Genomic DNA, 9,367 nt, shown 5'->3' with positions numbered 1-9,367 from the left:
CCCCTCACTTTCAATTGGCCCTCGGGGACGAATAAAGGGATTTGAATTGAATTAGTGATGTCATTCGATATGCTTATTGCATGTTGTTACATGGAGCTCATCACACTAACAATAAGCTGTTATAACTTTATATCAGTCAGCTGTTATCCTGCTCTAAACCATCACACTAACAATAGCCTGTTATAACTTTATATCAGTCAGCTGTTATCCTGCTCTAAACCATAACACTAACAATAAGTTGTTATAACTTTATATCAGTCAGCTGTTATCCTGCTCTAAACCATCACACTAACAATAACCTGTTATAGCTTTCTATAAGGTTAGATCGATATTAAAATGTCCCATCACTACATAAGGTCTGTAGCCTTCTGTAACAGTCATCAGTGTGTTGGAAAACTGGGGTTGAAAAGACCACAGCTGGTGAAACAGGCTGACTTAATAATTATGTATCTTATTATATTATATCAACATCTCCTGACCATATAAATGGTCTTTAACCAAACCATTGCTGTAATTTCATGAACACAAAAGCATTGTAATAAGCCATAGTATGTTTAGTGAAACACAGAAGGCAACGTTTGGTATTTCCAGAATGAAGACTGTTAAACCCAACCAATATTACTAATAGATTTACACACTCAACCTTAATAAGTAGAAGTACTAATGTCTGCTGAAACTCATGACAGCTGTCTTAATGTAGCCACATCAATATTGTCAGCTGATCATCGGTGTCTCTCAGAACTTCTGTTGACATGTGAATACTGATGCAGGAAGATTTACATGACATGGGCTATATTGTTCTGATGGTAAATGCTGGTTATTCCTGAATGCAATGTCTTGACCTCAGGGGAAAACTCTACTCCAAGAGACCAGCCGAACCTAAACTAAAACCTCGCTCCTCGAACCCCTTTCTCCCAAGATCAACGCAACGAGCTGCACTTTATATTTCTCATTGATTTTCTGATTTTTCATTTAATGAACTAACTTGAAACTTTTCTCTCTGCCAGTGATGTCGGGTCAAACTCAACGCTGATTGGTTATCGCGGCTAAGCGTCATGCATAGGAGCTTGACGTTCAATTTTTTTAACTCCGCGATTAGGTGCGATGGGCGAACAGGACACCGACGCACAGCGGAGGGTTCTTGCTTCGCCCTGAAGGGGCTTATTTTCTTCTTACTTGCCAAAACGAAAAAATAACTTCACTTGGTGTTTCTTTAAAAAATTTATTCGTTACCAGCATAGTGTTGATCAGCAGAGAAATAGTCTGCCAAAGACGTTGACGTCGCTTAGCAACCGAAGACGCTGTGGTTGACAAGTTACCGGACTACTACATGCCAGTGAACGGAGCGTTCCACGGCATTGGGAAGACCCGTGTAATAACATATATATAATATTATATATATAATATTATAATATATTATATATTATATATTAATATTATAATATAATATTTCTGTTTATGGCATCGATTTCTCCTCAGATATGGCCAATAAAGCAATGATTTAAAAAAAAACCACAAATGGTCGATCAAAGGCCCGGCCCGACCCGGCTCGAGGATAGTGGTGGGAAATATCGGCCCGACCCGGCCCGCGGGTCGGCCCGGGTTCGGGCTCGGGCTCGAGCAGAGAATCTAAACTCAACATCCTCCGTAGGCGCTCACAGCTGGGGGAGTTTCACCACCTCCTCATCGTTTCAGCACCCAGTGAAACGTTGACTTGGTCGTCCATGTTCTTTCTGCTTCTGTGAATCCTCCATCACTCTGCCAGTGACATCGGGTCAAGCTCAACGCTGATTGGCTATCGCGGCTAAGCGTCACGCGTAGGAGCCCAACACACCTACACACTATTTCAGGGGGAATAGCAGGCGGCACGGGGGGTTCCACCTGAGGCGCAGCCGGGGACCTAGGACTGTCGTCGTCAGATACGTCATCGTAGCTGGTGGACCGAAAGCCATCATGGCAGGTGACAGGGACTTTGTAACAGTCCGTCGACTTGACTCGATAGGTGAAGTTCCTAAGTTGTGATCCGGCGAACTTGCGCAGACCACACCAGAGACCCTCGTTGGAAACGACGAGATATCGGTCGCGGCTGCATGCTTTGTTGCGGTCAGTGCGAATGTAAACTAGATCGCCAACCTCGATTGGAGAGGGGACCAAGGTCCTCCCATGAGGGGCCTTAGATTTCTCACTGTGGGCGTGATTCTTGCTCCGCACATCGTGTTGTCTGCGTATAAGCTCCTCATCAGCTAGGGGCAACTGAGTGCAGGTGAACTGGTCTCTCTGTGTCCACATTTCCCGGGCAGACAGGCCACATGGACGGAGTCTGGAGTTCAAGCAAGCGGTCGCTATGGCCAAGAGTCTCGCTGATATAGGACCACCCCGTGGCTGCTGCCGGAGCAGTTCCTCCTCTAACTCCTGCACTGCCTTCTCTGCGACAGGGTTTTTATTAAGGTTCTTCGCTCGCCCCAGCTCCAGTGAAATTCTGTGCTGGGCAAGGAGCGAGTCGGTGACCAGGGCCCTAAAGGCAGGGGCTGGGTCTGTCCGGATCACGGCAAATGGACCATCTAGGGGGCGCAATTCCACACATAGCCTGATGAGTCCATCCCGCAGGGTCTGGCTACCCTCATCCTCCACGAGCATGGCCACTGTAAAGGATGTCACACACTCACATACCACTAGCACTAACTGACGTGCTCGCTTCATGACGTCAGCGGCGAAGGTGATGCCGACAGCAGCTGGGGGATCAGACGATGACTGTTCCACAATGACCTGGGGGGTGTGACGAAGGGCAGCACAGGAATGACAGCCATCAGTAACCCGGCTGACAGACTTGTCGAGGTCAAGGGCAAAGAAGTATCTCCCTACTGTCTTCCTGAGCTGATTCGCCGTTGGGTGACTAAGCTGCAAGTGTAAAGCGGTCACCAGGCCATCCAGAACCTGTCTGGGGACAATGATGCACTCCCTCGATGGGGAGAGAGGCTCATCACGTTTCACAATGAGCACGCCATCACTGGCTATGGACGCTATGCTAAGGTATCTTTTGATGTCCTTGATTTTGGTCATCTTCTTAGACGGCCGTGTCCCTTGAGTGAGATGAGCATGGGTGCGACGCAGATCAGAGCATTCAGACTGTAGGGACCGCCATGCTGTCCTGCTCGTGCACAGAAGTCTTGCGCGACCAGCCAGGATATCATCACTGGACAGCAAGCGCACGACTGAGTCCTGAGTCCGTTGCACAAAGCTGCACACTTGGCACGCCATGTCAGTGCAGTCAGGAGGGTTACGGCTGGCAAAGTCAGATGGGAGAATGGCAGCGGCAGCCACATGTCGGACCGATACTTGGAACCTGCTTGCCGTGGAGAGGAATGTAGACACACGGGGACTAGCAGAGAACTCACCCCTGCAAAGCTTCTCATAGGCTTGCACACATGGTTTGCTGTCGGTCAGGACACAGGCCCTGTGCGATGACTGAATGATGTAGGGACCAAAGTGTTTGACAGCTGCAGCAATGGCAAGAGCCTCCACCTCACAGGGCAGCCATGTTAATTGATGGTTACGTAACTTAGCGCTGAAAAACCAGCAAGGGCAAGCTTTTTGTTGCGCATTATGTACAGGGTAGCGGCTATGCCAGGTCTCCTAACGGCGCCATCAGACACAATCCATAGCTGATCATCTGGACGTGGCAGCGTGACTGAGCGGCTGGAGGAGAGGCACTCCTTAACTTTCCTGAAGGCACAGTGTATTTCTTCAGTCTAAGTAATGTTCTCCTGTGACGTCTTCCCTGCGATAGCATCGTCCAGAGGAGCAAGGAGGGCAGAGCAGTGTCGGATCACACGGGCCATTACCTTAACCACTCCAATGAAAGACTTCATGCCTCCTACTGTCTTCGGAGGCTCACAAGCAGCTAGTGTGGACACTCGATGGGGGCTTGGCTGAAGCTTACCCTGGGACCACACCCACCCCAGCACGTTTGTAGAGTGAGGGTTAATGACAGTCTTTGACGCCGAAAGGCGCAGGTTGCAGCGTCTCAGAGCATGTAGGACCGAGGACCAGTTATTCACCAGCTCCTCTGGGGAGTTGCCGCCACAATACAAATCATCAGCGAGCTTCGCCACCACACCGGCTTGAAGCAGATCACCCAGCACACGGCACATGAGTTCTTCGAGAGCCGTCTCTGATCCAGGCATGCCCATAGCCGAGCGTGCATAGACACGGACTCCTCGGACGGGAGTGACAACGCCACAGTATTTCATGGATTCGTGCGACAGTGGTATTTGGTAGAAGGCATTTGTCAAATCAGTCGCTATCAGGTGTCTCCACTGAGCAATTTGACGTATGGTGCTGTCCACATCAGGCATTAGAGATGGCTGGGGTTTTGAATATCGGCCAACATCAGCAAAAGCAGTCACCAGACGATAACCGCCACTCTGTTTCCTGACTAGGAAGGAAGGGTTGAGATATTCCACTGACACACCTACATCCTCTGGGCGTCGGAAGACCCCCAGACTCTCCAGCTCATCGAACTTCTGTTGCAACTCGGTAAGTTTGTCTCTGCCATATAAGGGTAAGCGGCCTTTGCGTTGTGGAGGCTCAACCGGACCCATGTTCACTTTGGATTTGAATGGGCCTACAGCGCCATTGTAACCCGAGATAGCAGGGTTGAAAACCTCATCATGTTCGTCCAGCAAGGTATGAAACCTATCTTTAAAGCCGGGAGGGAGTAGGTTGTCTGGATCCACTTGGATGCCCCGGGAGTGTTTAACACCTGTAGTCAGCACAGGGAGGTGTCTGACTATGGGCGTGATAGTGTAAGAGTCCGGTGCTGGGTGTGGTGTGGACGGTGGTGAGAGGGGATCCACTTGGCAGAAGTGCTGGTGGCGCTTCAAGACATGAGGCTCACTCGAGAGGTTCGGGATGCGGACCCCTCCTGCAACGCTTGATATCACTCCAGGGTGAGGCCAGGCATGTGACATTTCACACTTGCGCGCACTGTGCGCATCCAGGCGGGGTTCCAAGACATATGCCGAATCGGACGGATGGTGGGAGGCATATCTCCACAAACTCACCCGGTCAAATGGTGGTTGAAGTGGGAGGGGCACGCAACAGTATGGTGCGGCGGACAGCGTTCCTGGTGAGTTGGGTGTCAGCGGAGCCCTAGGGGAATGCTGTACCATCGGCTACGGTGACCAGTCTTTTAGCAGGACGCACAGAAATGTCATTTGAGGACATGAGGGGGGTGCCTGCCAGTATGTCCACATCCAAGTGTTCAAATACGAGGCCGTCAAAGTGGAATTCATTTGAGTCACGACAAAACGCGAGGCGGGTCTCTCCTACCACCTTCATGGGAGAGGAACCGTCGGCCTGGTGAGCCGACTGGGAGCTCGGGGTCACAAGAGCACCAAGGCGGCGTGCCGCTGACAGTCTTATCATGTTGCACGTAGCACCAGTGTCAAGAATAATGCGTGCATGGTGGTGTTTGCAAAAGGTGTCGATGTATGGAGATTGCCGAACTTGTACAGCGCGAGCAGTGTGGGGCTGTGTCGGCTCAGGGCACTCGTGAGGAAGTGGCTCATCAGGATACTCATGGTACACGGCTGTGTCGTCAGGATCCTTGTCAAGCACAGAGACAATCTGTCTTGCCTTCAGCATGAATCTACGGTCCTGTTCGGGCAAGTACTTGCATGCGCTGAGGAAGTGTGTGTTGCCCTGGCGGCCTGCTTGTTTGCAGAGAGGGCATGATTTCTCATGGGGGCTCATTCTCATCGGCATTCTAGGGGAAGCACCGAATGGGGGCTTGCGTGGCAATGAGCTACTGTATGTGCGGCTAGTGGCAGCCGCACGCATGATTTTGGCATCGTCAGCTGTGCGGATTTCATTCAGGAGGGAGTCAAGAGCTCGGGAAATCTCTGGTTTGATAGAAGCCAATGTACGTGTGCGTAATTCAGTGCCGTAGCGTTGTTTGATAAGTTTGGGTAAGCCAGTATGAATTAAGCGTAGCCATGTCACAACTACAAAGTTCTCAAGGGATGGGGACAGCTCTTCATCCTCAGCTAGAGTTTCGCCATGGTGAGTCAACACACGAGCTTTGAGGAGGCTATCCTCTGTAAATGCCATAAGGCGCTGATATAGATCTTCAGGTCGCTCGTCAGTTTCTAAGTGAATGTCCACAAAATCAATTAGCTGAGCGCCAGTTGTCTGGAAACCGTAATGTAGTCGAATGGCTTGCCAGATACCATCTATTGATGTGGAATTTCGAACAATGGTGTTACGTGAAATCACAGGGCAATAGTTAGCAATCTGACCTAGCATCAGTTCTAAATGGCTCACTTTCTGTTGAGCAGTTCGCCTGCGAGCTTCAGCAATTTGCTCACCATTGTCCCGGAATCCTCTGAGAACGGCAGTTCTACTCTTCTTAGCCCACGTCGCCCCCTCGACGAGAAGTGGAGCAAACAATGGGTCCAAAGAGAGTGTGTATAGTAGGTTTTGCTTCCAGTTTTCAAAAGAATTCAGAGTCTCTTGTTTGGAGACTCTGCACCACTGTTTAGGTGCACGGTTGTTAGTCGCCATTACGCAGATGGAGAGGATCTCAAACTACCTTCTCGGTTGATGACTTGTTCGTCGGAGTTGGAGATGTTTCAATTGTGAGGCTGGGTTCAGTGAATTTGCGCTGCCACCACGCCAGTAGTTAGGAAAAACTCACAACCGAGAGTATAGTAGTCGAACATAACTTTACTGAGGATCCACACAGGGGAGCGGGGAGCGCGCACGGAGACAGGCAGGAAAACAACAAAAAAAAGGAAAGGCAGGCGACGGCGCATGCGCCGATGAGGGTTAAACAATAACAAGCCAGCGGACTGGTGCTAGGCAATAGGAAAGCAACCTGAAGGATAGCGGGGCGGCGGCGCTTGGCAATAGGACAGCGACCTGAAGGATAGCGGGGCGGCGTGCCGCCGAGCGCTTCTCAATACGCAGTAGGCCAATTACATTACAATATTTCATGGACGCAAGTCAAGACACTCAGTCTTTATCTTTAGCCTACATGACAAAACACACACGATAATCCGATATATCGTATTCGTATCATACGGAACACTGACATAGGGGGATGCATTGGCTAAAGTTGTTTGGATGCACGTTGTCTTATAACAAGGAGAGGCAAGGTTGTGCATTACAATGCAAACACAACAATAATTTGCACTTATCTGGCGCACTTAGAAGAGCAATCAACTGAATAAATTTCAGGTGTATAGTCGGAGACTGGCACGCAATCAGTGCACTTGCAAATGAGAGCCTGCAGTAAGTACCGATTGTGTGACATTTTTTAACCTTCCATCTACGACTACAGCAAATAAGATCAGACAGATACATTATAATAGCAAGATGTATATAACAAGCTCTGTATCTGACCATTGAAAATCCACTTCTGCCAATGTGGATCAGGTAAAACCAGGCAATATTAAAATATTTCTAACATAAAAACTAGGCTATACGTAGGCCTATAGCATATCATACATTTGACGTGTATATAGACTAGAGTTAGACTACATGTAGGCTACGGTTGTCAAATTCAGCCTCCGCTGCATAATTGTATTATGCACGCGTGGAGATACACTTAGTAGGGCATCTGATGGATGCGTTACCTGGAGCGTTGTGGCCCCCTGAGGTAAGTGTTGTGACTTTAATACTGGGCAGGCGTGGACTCAGGTATGTGCTCTGATTGGCTAAGCATGGTGCTGAACTCCCGCCTCCTGGATACCTGTATGTGTACTCTGCGCTAATCCCTTGGGGCTATGTGTTGGCATTGCAACATAGTTTGTGGCTTGGTGCTGATCTCTTGTGGCTATAAGCGGGAATTACACTTGTTCTTGTGGCCTTGAGCGTCTGGGTTTCTCGAACACTTGGGCCGCTCGTATCTCTAGAATTGATACATGATGGATGGCTTCCTGTATGAGCTGGACGCCTCCCTAGGCTCAGGATCCCTCCCTATGATGAGAAAGAAGCCTCTCTAATTGGTTTCTCGAATACCTGGGGGCCTCCCTGGGGTCAGGATCCCACCCTTTTGTGAGAAAGAAGCTTCTCTAATCGCCATGGACATATGTGGACTGTTGGTATAAATGTGTGAATTGTGTCACAATATATATTCAAGTCAAGTTCTCTCCCTTTTTTGTGCATTCTCCACTTAAAACAGATAGGTGTATCCACTCAGTGTTCCTACTGGGTTTCACTCAATAAACAAACTGTTTCCTCTTTATTTTATTTTATTGATGTCTCCATTGATGGTCAGTTGCTGGGTTAATACTCTTTTGGATGTAGTTCTCTCGAACTTTAGTTGTTCAACTGATTTTTCAGCTGCTTCATCAGCCATGATTATGTCTTGCTACGGGTTGTTCAGTTGTGAACTAGGAAAGTGGAGGTAAGTGCAACTCCCCAATGGTGCTTTATTGTTGTTTTGGTGCTTTATTGTTGCTTCCCAGGATTTCAGGTTATGGCCTCTGCTGTTCTAGCTTTAAGCTCCTGAACTATGTCCTGGCCAGTTTTCCAGTTCTAGCGGTTTTTCACTGTCATGTTCTCTCCCTTTTTGTGCATTCTCCACTTGAAAGAGGTGAATCCACTCAGCGTTCCTACTGGGTTTCACTCAATAAAAAAACTGTTTCCTCTTTATCTTCTTTTATTGAAGTCTCAATTGATGGTCAGTTGTAAGTAATTCAGTTGTTAGCAAGGTGAACAAAATTTTAACGGCCCACCGGGAATTCTCCCGACTCTACCGATTACCACTCCGCCACCGTGTGTGTGTGTGTGTGTGTGTGTGTGTGTGTGTGTGTGTGTAAAATAAAATATGTATTGGCTGTAATGCCATTGCACACATGGCCAAAGAATACTCCCTAATCTTCAAGGAAATAAAATAACCTGCTCTCAGCATTGAAAATACCGTTAAATATCACATTAAACTTAAAAAACACACAATTCTCTACACATCATCTTATGTTACTGTGCATTGTGTGCAAAATCAAAGAGATTTGAAAAGAAAAACAAAAAAATATGTAAAAGAAAATAGGCATTGGTTGTAATGTCATTGCACACAAAATGAAATATTGTTCTGTTAATAAATAAAAAGTGGTACAATGAGATAGTATCAATGAGCTCAACTCAAGACAAGTGAATAACATGCTAATCTGTAATGCATATTAAACAAAAAATAAAGCAAATACCAATCAAGTTGTGCATATACTACTACAGGAAATGCTGTAAATAACAGTGAATACAACAGTTCTATTTCTCTCTGTTCACTTTAAGGAAAGCACTTCGCTCCAATGTGACCCTTCCTCGGTTGCGCGTCCTCTTGTGAGGTCACCTGTGATGCTGAATACCC

This window comes from Pollachius pollachius, assembly GCF_949987615.1.
Source record: "Pollachius pollachius genome assembly, chromosome: 4".
In the NCBI taxonomy this organism is placed as follows: Eukaryota; Metazoa; Chordata; class Actinopteri; order Gadiformes; family Gadidae; genus Pollachius; species Pollachius pollachius.
Note: the sequence above shows the minus strand (reverse complement) of the source record.